Raw genomic sequence first — 10,834 nt, forward strand, 5'->3', positions numbered from 1 at the left:
TGAATGCAATTTTAGTTTAAAATAAATTCTATACTAAACACTATAATAAGTTTTAAGATCACTTCATCAGGGGAAATCATCAAAAAGAACTTAATGGAGTCAACAGAGCTAGTACCTCAAGCTATTTAACTAATTTCACCATTCATTAAACACTAAAAGGTCATATGTATATGCTACCAGCATTCCTCACATAGAACAGAACAAAAGGGAATAAGTTTTGAAATAGGAAAAAGAGAGTCTCAGAGTTGGGGGTAGAGTTCAGTGGTAGAGTACAAGCTTATCTTGCACAAGCCCTGGGTTCAATCCCCAGCATCAAAAAAGATAAAAGAAAGAAAAGAGAAGGAAAAGAAAATTTCTTTCTGATTATAGAAGTAAATCTTACAAAATACAGAAAGTGATAAAAATGATGCTCTGCTTGAAAGTATACTGTAATTAAAGAAGTTAAACCAAGAATGTAAGACTGGAATCAATGTAGATAGAAAAAGTTTTAACTAGCAAGTGACTATGCTTCAGACAAATCAAATATGGCAGACTGAAACAAGCCAGGAGCAAGAATAGTCCTCACTGAAATAGAAATGATAGAAATTCCCATATTAGGTATGAAGCCAAAGGTAACAATATCAATGTAGGACATGATGAGATTCATGGTACAGAAAAATCCCAGACATTACTTAAACAGTACCAATAATGCTCCTAGAAGGACTACTCACTGTAGTTAAGAATTGAAGGATGCAACTTTGGGGCCCACATCTTAAGATGAAGAAATGGACCCTAAGGAAGGTGGCCTAGATTCAAAACTATTTCTGAATCAAATCCATTCTGGATTTGCAATAAAATAGGAGTAAGTAAACATTTTCTGAAAAAGGCCAAAGAGTAAATATTTTTGGCTTTGTGGGCCAAAACATAAAATTAAAAATGTTACATAGGTACTCAAATAAAAGAAATTTCCACAAATGTTTCATTGATGAAATTCAATATGTGATAATAATAATTGAGTACAGATTTTATAATACAGGTATACTAACACCCTTTTTGAGCAGTTTTCTTGGTATCTCATTTGTGGATTATGAAGTTAGGACTACAGTGGTTGTATCTGTACTGGACATGTACATACATTTTTCTTGCATAGCATTTACATTGTATTGGGTGTTATAAATAACTTAGAGCTGATTTAAAATATATGGAGGGTTTGTGGAGGTTATATACAAATACTATGCCATTTTATAAAAGAGATTTGGCATCCAAAGATTTTGGCACAGGGAGGGGTGTCCTGGAATCACGGGTGTATGTATACCTATGTTTGTGTACATTTTATACAATAAATGGTGGCAAAGTTTTTCAGAGAGCTTGTTATTCATTCATAATTGTTAAAAATTATTTTCAAAGGGCCACCTGTAATCCCAGCTATTTGGGAGGCTGAGGCAGGAGAATAGCAGGTCGGTCTGGGTAATTAAGTGATCCTGTCTCAAAATAAGAAACCAAAAAGAGCCGGGTACGTAGTTCAGAGGTAGAGTTACCTGGGTGCCACTAATAAAAAAACAAGTAATAATAATATATTAAAATTAGAACGACTTCATAATCTGAGAATAGTTAAAAGCACGGCCTGCCTGATTAAGAGTAACTAAGAAAACTCTGCCCTGAGGACAGTTCCAGAGGGCAGGGCATCTGCGGCTCTGCCCAGCGGAGGCTGGGTGCTCTGAGTGTCTGCAAAGCAGCTCTCCCACGGGGGCCACGGCCGAGGCCCTCCATTGGGGTCCGACAACCAGGCCCTTACCGGCTGCGCTATGACCCATAAACGCCAGGCGGCTTCCTCCCAGCGGCCAAGGTCAAGTCGCACAAAACGGAGAGCGCTTGCAGGGGACTCAAAGACAATCGCCCTGGCGCCGGTTCCCACTTTCTTATCCCCTTAACTGTCTGACCACAATGGGCCGATCACCCCACGCCCACCTGATCACCCACCGCACGTGGATTAGAGGACGCTAGCGCGAGGGGTGTCGGGAGCCCAGCGCAGTGCATGCTGGGAGCTGTGGGCGGGCAAAGACCGAGCGGGAGAGCTAGGGGCTGCAGCGAGGAGGTCCAAGCCTCAAGGGCCTCGTGACCTTGACCATGCAGGGAAAGGAGCACGGTTTGCCCAAGTGTGTGTTAAAGGCCGATCGGTTGTATCCACGCAAGTTAAAGACCCGAATCCAGCCTTCACCACCTGCATGCCCAACTTGGTGCAGTCTAAAGGCAGGCGAAACCCAATGACTGCAGTGCTGGTGACTAAGGGACCTGTGAAAGAGATGACTTGCATTTAGGATTTTCTCAGTCTGTGGGCACAAATTATCATGTGAAAGCAGAGACATATAATAGATGAATCAGTAAGAGATTAAGACAATTTTTCGGGGATTATGGCATGGAATGAAAGAGTAAAGGTAATGATAAAGAATTCCCATGGTTAAAGAAAAGCTAATTCGTGGGATTTTAAAATAACCTTGGCTATCAGATCAAAATAGTTTTTAGATTCCTACTGAATTTGTTTAAAATACAAGTGGTCCCCAACTTACAATGATTTCACTTACCGTTTTTTTGACTTCATGATGGTGCAAAAGTGGTAAGCATACAGTGGAAATCATACTTAACATTTTAAATTTTGATCTTTTCCCAGGGTATTGATATGCAGTTCAAAACTCTGTCGCAATTGGACAGGGGCAGCAAGTTGAAGTTCCCACTCCACCCCAGAATGATAAGGGGGAACAGTTAAGAGAACAGTTAATACAGTGTACCGTGTTATGATTGGGTTAGGAGTATTAAATGCACTTTGGACTTGTGATGTTTCCTACTTTGGGGGGGACTTAACCCTGTACCTAAATTGTAGTTTTATTTTAAACTGTCAATATTTATAATATAGCAGGTAAAATGTGTTATAATCTTTATCTGAAGAATAATCTTTATCTGATGACTATAATACATTCTTTAAAATGTAAAAGTTATCTTAAAATATATGAGGGGGCATATCACTTTTTTCAATTATTTGTGGGGATTAATGAGAGGGTTGGTACATCATCTATCAACTTGGTCATCAAGGGGAGGCTAGCATGCCCTCAGGGTAGTTTTCTGCTCAGAAGATCCAGCCACCTGACAAATTAAAAGTCTGAAATAATTCGTGAAGAATTAAGAGACAGAGCCAGCAAATAGTTTTTAAAAAGCAGAGCACCCAATAGTTTCCCCCAGTCCACATAGGAGCTGGAATAGAACAACTAGAAAGTGGCTCCGGTTTTTTACTTAAAGGAGGATATATCAAAGACAGGGATAAGGTTTCAGCGGGTGGAGTCTCGCTTCCTGGTATCTTGCAGTCTACAGGTTGATTGGCATCTTGGCAAGCCACACCGATCTCTGAGAGGCTGTGTGTCTCTGTGTCTCCAGTGGGTCACCCCAACTCCAGAGCTAGATAGAGTATCACACTTATTGGGCAGACCAGCAGGAGTGCCGCCTTGAGTTCCCAGATATCAGACTTTGCCACTTAATAGCTTCCATGCTGATTTTAGTTCCCTCGAGGTTCACAGAATGACTCCCAGCACTTGGTGTCCTGAAATGTCCTTATGACTTGTTCCCCTACATCTGACTTTGCCTACCTAGCGCAGTTTCTTCATAATTTTAGAGTGCTCTTATGAAAAGCAAATAGGCCACGCCCCTCTTTTGCTCATGAACCATTCAGTGTTTTCCATTTTATAAAAATATTTTTTTCTGGTCAAGACTGGGGATCAAATACTAGGGAAGTGTTCTACCACTGAGCTCCATCCCTAACCCCCTATACATAGGTATCTTAGGTGAGATCCACAGTCCTAGAAATGCCTTGACAGTGCCATTAGACCCTAGCCTCTCTCTCCAACATCAACTCATTTTATTCTTCTCTCTCAGCTAATGGTAGTGCCCCTTTTGTTGGCTTCTCCCATACACAGTGTCTTAGCCAGTTTGGCTACTCTATCAGAATACACAAATTGGATGGCTTAAATAATACACATTTATTTATCAGATCTCTGGAGGCTCAGAAGGTCAAGATCATGGTGCTAGCAAATCCTGCTTTCTAGATTATCAATGGCCTTTCTAGATTACCAATGATTGAAGAGAAGTCACTGGTCTCTTTCTTCTTATAAGTACATAATTGTACCACGTGGGCTCCATACTCATTGTCATCTAAACCTGATTACCTCCAAAGGCCCCACCTCCTGATACCATCACATTAGGGATTAGGTCTTTAGCATATGATTTTATTTCTTTTTCTTTCTTTTTAAAATTTTTTTATTCTATTTTGTTATATATGACAGCAGAATGCATTACGATTCATATTACATATGTAGAGCAAAATTTTTCTTCTCTCTGCTTGTATACAAAGTATATTCACACCATTTATGTCTTTTTCATACATGTACTTAGGGTAGTGATGTCCATATCATTCCACCATCTTTGTTTTACCCCCTTACCCCCTCCCTCCCCCTCCTTCTCCCTTTGCCCTATCTACAGTTTGTCTAATTTTCCCATGCTCCCTCTCCCAACCCCACTATAAATCAGCCTCCTTATATCAGAGAAAACATTAGGCACTTGGATTTTTGGAATTGGCTAACTTCGCTTAGCATTATCTTCTCCAACTCCATTCATTTACCTGAAAATGCCATTATTTTATTATCTTTTATATTTTCATATTTATTTTTTTCAGATGAATTTCATGACAGCGTTTTCTATTTCTAGGAGGAATTCCATTGGGATTTTGATTGGAATTGCCTTAAATATAAAAGATAATAAATATAAAAATATGAGTAATATTCCATTTTGTATATATACCACATTTTCTGTATCCATTCATCTACTGAGGGCATCTAGGTTGGTTCCACAGTTTAGCTATTGCGAATTATGCTGCTGTAAACATTGATGTGGCTGTGTCCCTGTAGTATACTGTTTTTAAGTCCTTTGGGTAAAGACCAAGGAGTGGGATACTTGGGTCAAATGGTGGTTCTGTTTCCAGTTTTCCAAAGAATCTACATACTACTTTCCATATTGGCTGCACCAATTTGCAGTCCCACCATCTATGTGTGAGTGTGCCTCTCCCCCTACATCCTCGCCAACACTTACTGTTATTTGTATTGTTAATAGCTGCCATTTTGACTGGAGTGAGATGAAATCTTAGAGTACTTTTGATTTGCATTTCTCTAATTTCTAGTGATGATGAACATTTTTCATATATTTGTTGATTGATTGTATATCCTCTTCTGAAAAGTGTCAGTTCAGGTCCTTGGCCCATTTATTGATTGTGTTATTTGTTTATTTTATTTTTATTTTTTATTTTTGGAGTTTAGTTTTTTGAGTTCTTTATATACCCTAGAGATTAGTGCTCTACCTGATGTGCAAGTGGTAAAAATTTGCTCCCAAGCTGTAGGCTGTCTGTTCACCTCACTAATTGTTTCTTTTGCTGAGAAGAAGCTTTTTAGTTTGAACCTATCCCATTTATTAATTCTTGTGCTATAGGAATCTTGTTAAGGAAGTTGGGGCCTAATACAATATGATGGAGATTTGGTTCTACTTTTTCTTCTATTATACACAGGGTCTCTGGTTTAATTCCTAGGTTCTTGATCTACTTTGAGTTGAGTTTTGTGCATGGTGAGAGAGAAGGGTTTAATTTCATTTTGTTGCATATGGATTTCCAGTTTCCCCAGCACCATTTGTGCTATCTTTTCTCCGATGTATGTTTTTTGGCACTTTTGTCTAAAATAAGATAGCTGTAATTATGTGGGTTAGTCTCTGTGTCCTCTATTCTGTATGATTGTTCTACCAGTCTATTTTGGTGCCAATACCATGCTGTTTTTGTTACTATTGCTCTGTAGTATAGTTTAAGTTCTGGTATAGTGGTGCCACCTGCTGCACTCTTCTTGATAAAGATTGCTTCAGCTATTCTGGGTCTCTTATTTTTTTTCAGATGAATTTCATGACTGCTTTTTCTATTTCTCTGAGGAATGCCATTGGGATTTTGATTGGAATTGCATTAAATCTGTATAGTGCTTTTGGTAGTATGTTCATTTTGACAATATTAATTCTGCCTATCCAGGAACAAGGGAGATCTTTCCATCTTCTAAGATGTTCTTTAATTTCTTTCTTTAGAATTCTGTAGTTTTCATTATAGAGGTCTTTCACCTCTTCTGTTAGGTTGATTCCCAAGTATTTTTTTTTTTTTTTTTGAGGCTATTGTAAATGGGGTAGTTTTCCTCATTTCCCTTTCAGAGGATTTATCACTGATGCACAGAAATGCCTTTTATTTATGGGTATTGATTTTGTATCCTGCCACTTTGCTGAGTTCATTTACTAATTCTAGAAGTTTTCTGGTGGAATTTTCTGGGTTTTCTAGGCATAGAATCATATTGTCAGCAAATAGTGCTAATTTGAGTTCTTATTTTCATGTCTGTATCCCTTTAATTTCTTTCATCTGTCTAATTGCTCTGGCCAGTGTTTCAAGGAATATACATACAAAATAGCAGTGGTGAAAGAGGGAATCTCTGTCTTTTTCCAGTTTTTAGAGGGAATGCCTTCAATTTTTCTCCATTTAGAATGATGTTGACCTGAGGCTTAACATAGATAGCTTTACAATGTTGAGATATGTTCCTATACTACAAAACACTACAAAAAAGTGTTTTGAACATGAAGGGGTGCTGTATTTTGTCTAATGATTTTTCTGCGTCTATTGAGATGATCATATGGTTCTTATATTTAAGTCTATTGATGTGATGAATTATATTTATTGATTTCCGTATGTTGAACCAACCTTACATCCCTGGATTGAACCCCACATGATTGTAGTGCACTCTCTTTTTGATGTGTTTTTATATTTGATTTTCCAGAATTTTATTGAGAATTATTGCATCTATGTTTATTAGATATATTGGTCTAAATTTTTCTTTCTTTAATGTTTCTTTGCCTGGTTTTGGAATCAGGGTGATATTTGGTCTAATAGAATGAGTTTGGAAGTGCTCCCTCTTTTTCTATTTCCTGAAATAAATTGAAGAGTATTGGTATTAATTCTCCTTTAAGGGTCTTATACAACTCAGCTGTGTATCCATTTGGTCCTGGGCTTTTCCTGGTTGGCGGGCTTCTGATGTCATCTTCTATTTCATCATTTGAAATTGATCTGTTTAAATTGTGTATATCATCCTGATTCAGTTTAGACAAATCATATGACTCTAAAAATTTGTTGATGCCTTTGATATTTTCTATATTATTGGAGTACACGTTTTCAAAATAATTTTTAATTATCTTTTGTATTTCTTTAGTATCTGTTGTAATATTTCCTTTTTCATCATGTACGTTAGTAATTTGAGTTTTTTCTCTCCTTTTTGTTAGCATGGCTAAGGGTCTGTCAATTTTATTTATTTTTTCAAAGAACCAATTTTTGTTTTGTCAATTTTTTCAATTGTTTCTTTTGTTTCAATTTCATTGGTTTAAACTCTGATTTTAATTATTTCCTGTCTTATACTGCTTTTGGTGTTGATTTTTTCTTTTTTTTTCCCCTAGGGCTTTGAGATATAATGCTAAGTCATTTATTTGTTGACCTTTTTCTTCTTTTAAGGAATAAACTCCATGAAACGAACTTTCCTGTTAGTACTGCCTTCATAGTGTCCCAGAGATTTCATTACATTGTATCTGTGTTCTCATTCACCTCTAAGAATTTTTTAATCTCCTCCTTAATGTCTTTTGCAACCCATTGTTCATTCAGTAGAATATCATTATCTTGGAGTAGCTTTTACTTTTTATTTTATCATTGATTTCTAATTTCATTCCATTATGATCTGATAGAATTCAGGGTAGTATCTCTACTTTTTTTATATTTGCTAAGTGATGCTTTGTGGCATAATATATGGTCTATTTTAGAGAAGGATCCATGTGCTGCTGAGAAGAAAGTGTATTCATTCATTGAAGGATGAAATATTCTATATATGTTTGTTAAGTCTAACTTATTGATTGTATTATTGAGTTCTACAGTTTCTTTGTTCAGCTTTTGTTTGAATGATCTATCCAGTGGTGAAAGAGGTATGTTAAAGCCACCCAGAATTATTGTGTTGTGGTCTATTTGACTCTTGAACTTGAGAAGAGTTTGTTTGATGAACGTAGATGCTCCATTGTTTGAGGCATATATATTTATTATTGTTATGTCTTGTTGATGAATGGTTGCCTTAAGCAGTATGAAATGTCCTTCCTTATCCCTTTTGATTTACTTTGTCTTGAAGTCTACTTTATTTGATATAAACCTTTCCCTTTCAGTCTGTGGATGTCTTTTCCTACAAGATGAGTCTCTTGGAATCAGCATATTGTTGGGTCTTTTTAATCCAATCTGCCAAACTGGTTCTTTTGATTGATTCAGGGTTATTATTTAGACATGATTTGTATTTCTCAGCCATTTTTTTGGTATTTAACTTGACCTGGTTTCTCCTTGGATTAGTTTTTCCTTTAGAGTAATAACTCTCTCTGCTGATTTTCATTGTTGTTTTCAATTCTTCTTCATGGAATATTTTGCTGAAGATGTTCTGTAGGGCAGCCTTTTGAGTTATAAATTCTTTTAACTTTTGTTTATCATGGAAGGTTTTTATTTCATCATCAAATCTAAAGCTTAATTTTGCTGGCTGTAAGATTCTTGGTTCATATCCATTTTCTTTCAGAGCTTGATATATGTTGTTCCAGGATCTTTTATTTTTCAGGGTCTAGGTTGAAAAATTTGCACATAATCTAATTGATTTCCCCTATATGTAACTTGATTCCTTTCTCTCATGGCTTTTAATATTCCCTACTTATTCTGTATGTTAGGCATTTTCATTATAATGTGCCTTGGTGTGGATCTGTTGTGTTTTGTACATTTGGCACCCTACTTGTAAGCCTCTTGAATTTGGTCTTCCAATTTATTCTTCATGTTTGGAAAATTTTCTGATATTATTTCATTGAATAAATTGCTCATTCCTTTGGTGTGGAATTCTATGCCTTCCTCTATCCCTGTATCTTAAATTTGGTCTTTTTATTCTATCCCTTATTTCTTGAATGTTCTGCTCATGGTTTCTTATCATTTTCACTTTGTCGTCTACATTCTTTTAAAGATTATATATTTTGTCTTCATTGTCTGAGGTCCTATCTTCCAAGTGGTCTAATTTGTTGATGATCCTCTCAATTGAGCTTTTAATTTGGTTTATTATTTCTTTCATTTCAAGGATTCCTAGTTTTTTTTTCAACCTCTATCTCCATATTGTATTCTTTTGCTTCCTGTGTTTGTTTATGTAGTTCTTTGTCAAAATGATCTTTTGTTGCCTGTATTTGCTGTTATATCATCCTTTAATTCACAGAACATTTTAATCATGCACATCCTGAACTACTTCTCTGTAATTTCTTCTGCTGTGCTTGTCATCAATTGTAATAATGTGATATCTTGATATGTTTGGGGCACTTTCTTCCCTTGTCTTTTCATAGTGCTTGTGTGTCTTCCCTTCTAGCACTGTGGATCTGAGGCATTACTGTTTTTACCTTATAGGCTTATAGTGCCCCTGTTGGGATCCTTTGAGGTGAAGGACAATGTTGTCAGATCCCAATATAAACAATATACACCATAAAAACAAATGTTTTCTATCAAGATGTTTATAGTTTGATCACAATCTACAGAAACAGTGAATTCAATTATTATCTATAATGTACTCAATAGGTTCGTAAAAGGTTTACAATTTCTGATGGTGGACAAAGAACTGGTTGTGAGGAAAAGGATAATATGCTGTGGAGGTAGGAAGTGAAGATATAGAGTTGTTATATCTTAGGAAGTGTGAAAGAGAAATCTAAAGAAGAAGATTAGTAGCAGGAGAAGGGAGAGGAAGTAATTTTGGGTAGACAAGCAAGTGAGAATACAGTAGAGTACATAAAACAAATACACCCATATATTGAGAAAAATCAAAAAATGTTAAAATAGTAGAAATTGGTGGGATAAAAGAAATATATAACAAAGCTATAATATCTTATTCAGACATCCCAGTCCTCAAAATCCTACTTTATGCAAAGTACTTGGTTTCACATATGTTGAGGATGTGATGGCAAGAGAATAGGGAGAGGGAGAAAAAGATCTTGAAGGAAGAAACAGGATTGTTTTGGTTGGAAATTCTTATCTTTCCTGCTTCACCTCTCATCCAACAGGTAGGGTCGTCTATTGTTAGCTGGTATCTCCACCATCAGGGTGATGAATTTAACCAGGGTGTCACTGTCCTGGGATAGTGGCTGCTGGGGAGAGAAGGGAATTAGAAACTGGACACCTGGCCAGCCAAAGTTCCAAACTGGGAGTTGCCCCCACTGAAGAGGGTGATGAAGGTGGACCATGATGGAGACGCCTGTTTTCAGTGTGGTCTGGAACCCTGGATGGGTATGGTGGCCATGATTCTTGTATAGGAGCAGGAATATTGCTTGCAGAGAAGCAGTATTCTCACAACTTGAGCCCCAGGTCACGAAACAAAACAGAATGCTGCCTCCCTCTGTTCCGCCAACTTGGATTCCCCTTTTCCTTTCTAACCCTAACCCTAACCCTAACCCTAACCCTGGTTCACAGTGTCTAAGGTCTCAGTCCATTGGTAAGCCAATTCCCTTGTTCTGAGCCTGAGGTGAGGTGGAAGGCCATGGTGGAAGAAAGTTGCTTAGCTCCTGATAGCTAGGAAGCAGAGATATCCAAACAATAAGAAAAAAAGATAAACACCAAAGGTTCTCCCCCAGTGACCTATTACTTCCAGCCATGCCCCATGCAATAGTTACCATCTAATTTGTCCATTTAAATTATTAATCCATCAGACAGTTTAAT

This window comes from Callospermophilus lateralis, chromosome 13 (genome assembly GCF_048772815.1).
Source record: "Callospermophilus lateralis isolate mCalLat2 chromosome 13, mCalLat2.hap1, whole genome shotgun sequence".
In the NCBI taxonomy this organism is placed as follows: Eukaryota; Metazoa; Chordata; class Mammalia; order Rodentia; family Sciuridae; genus Callospermophilus; species Callospermophilus lateralis.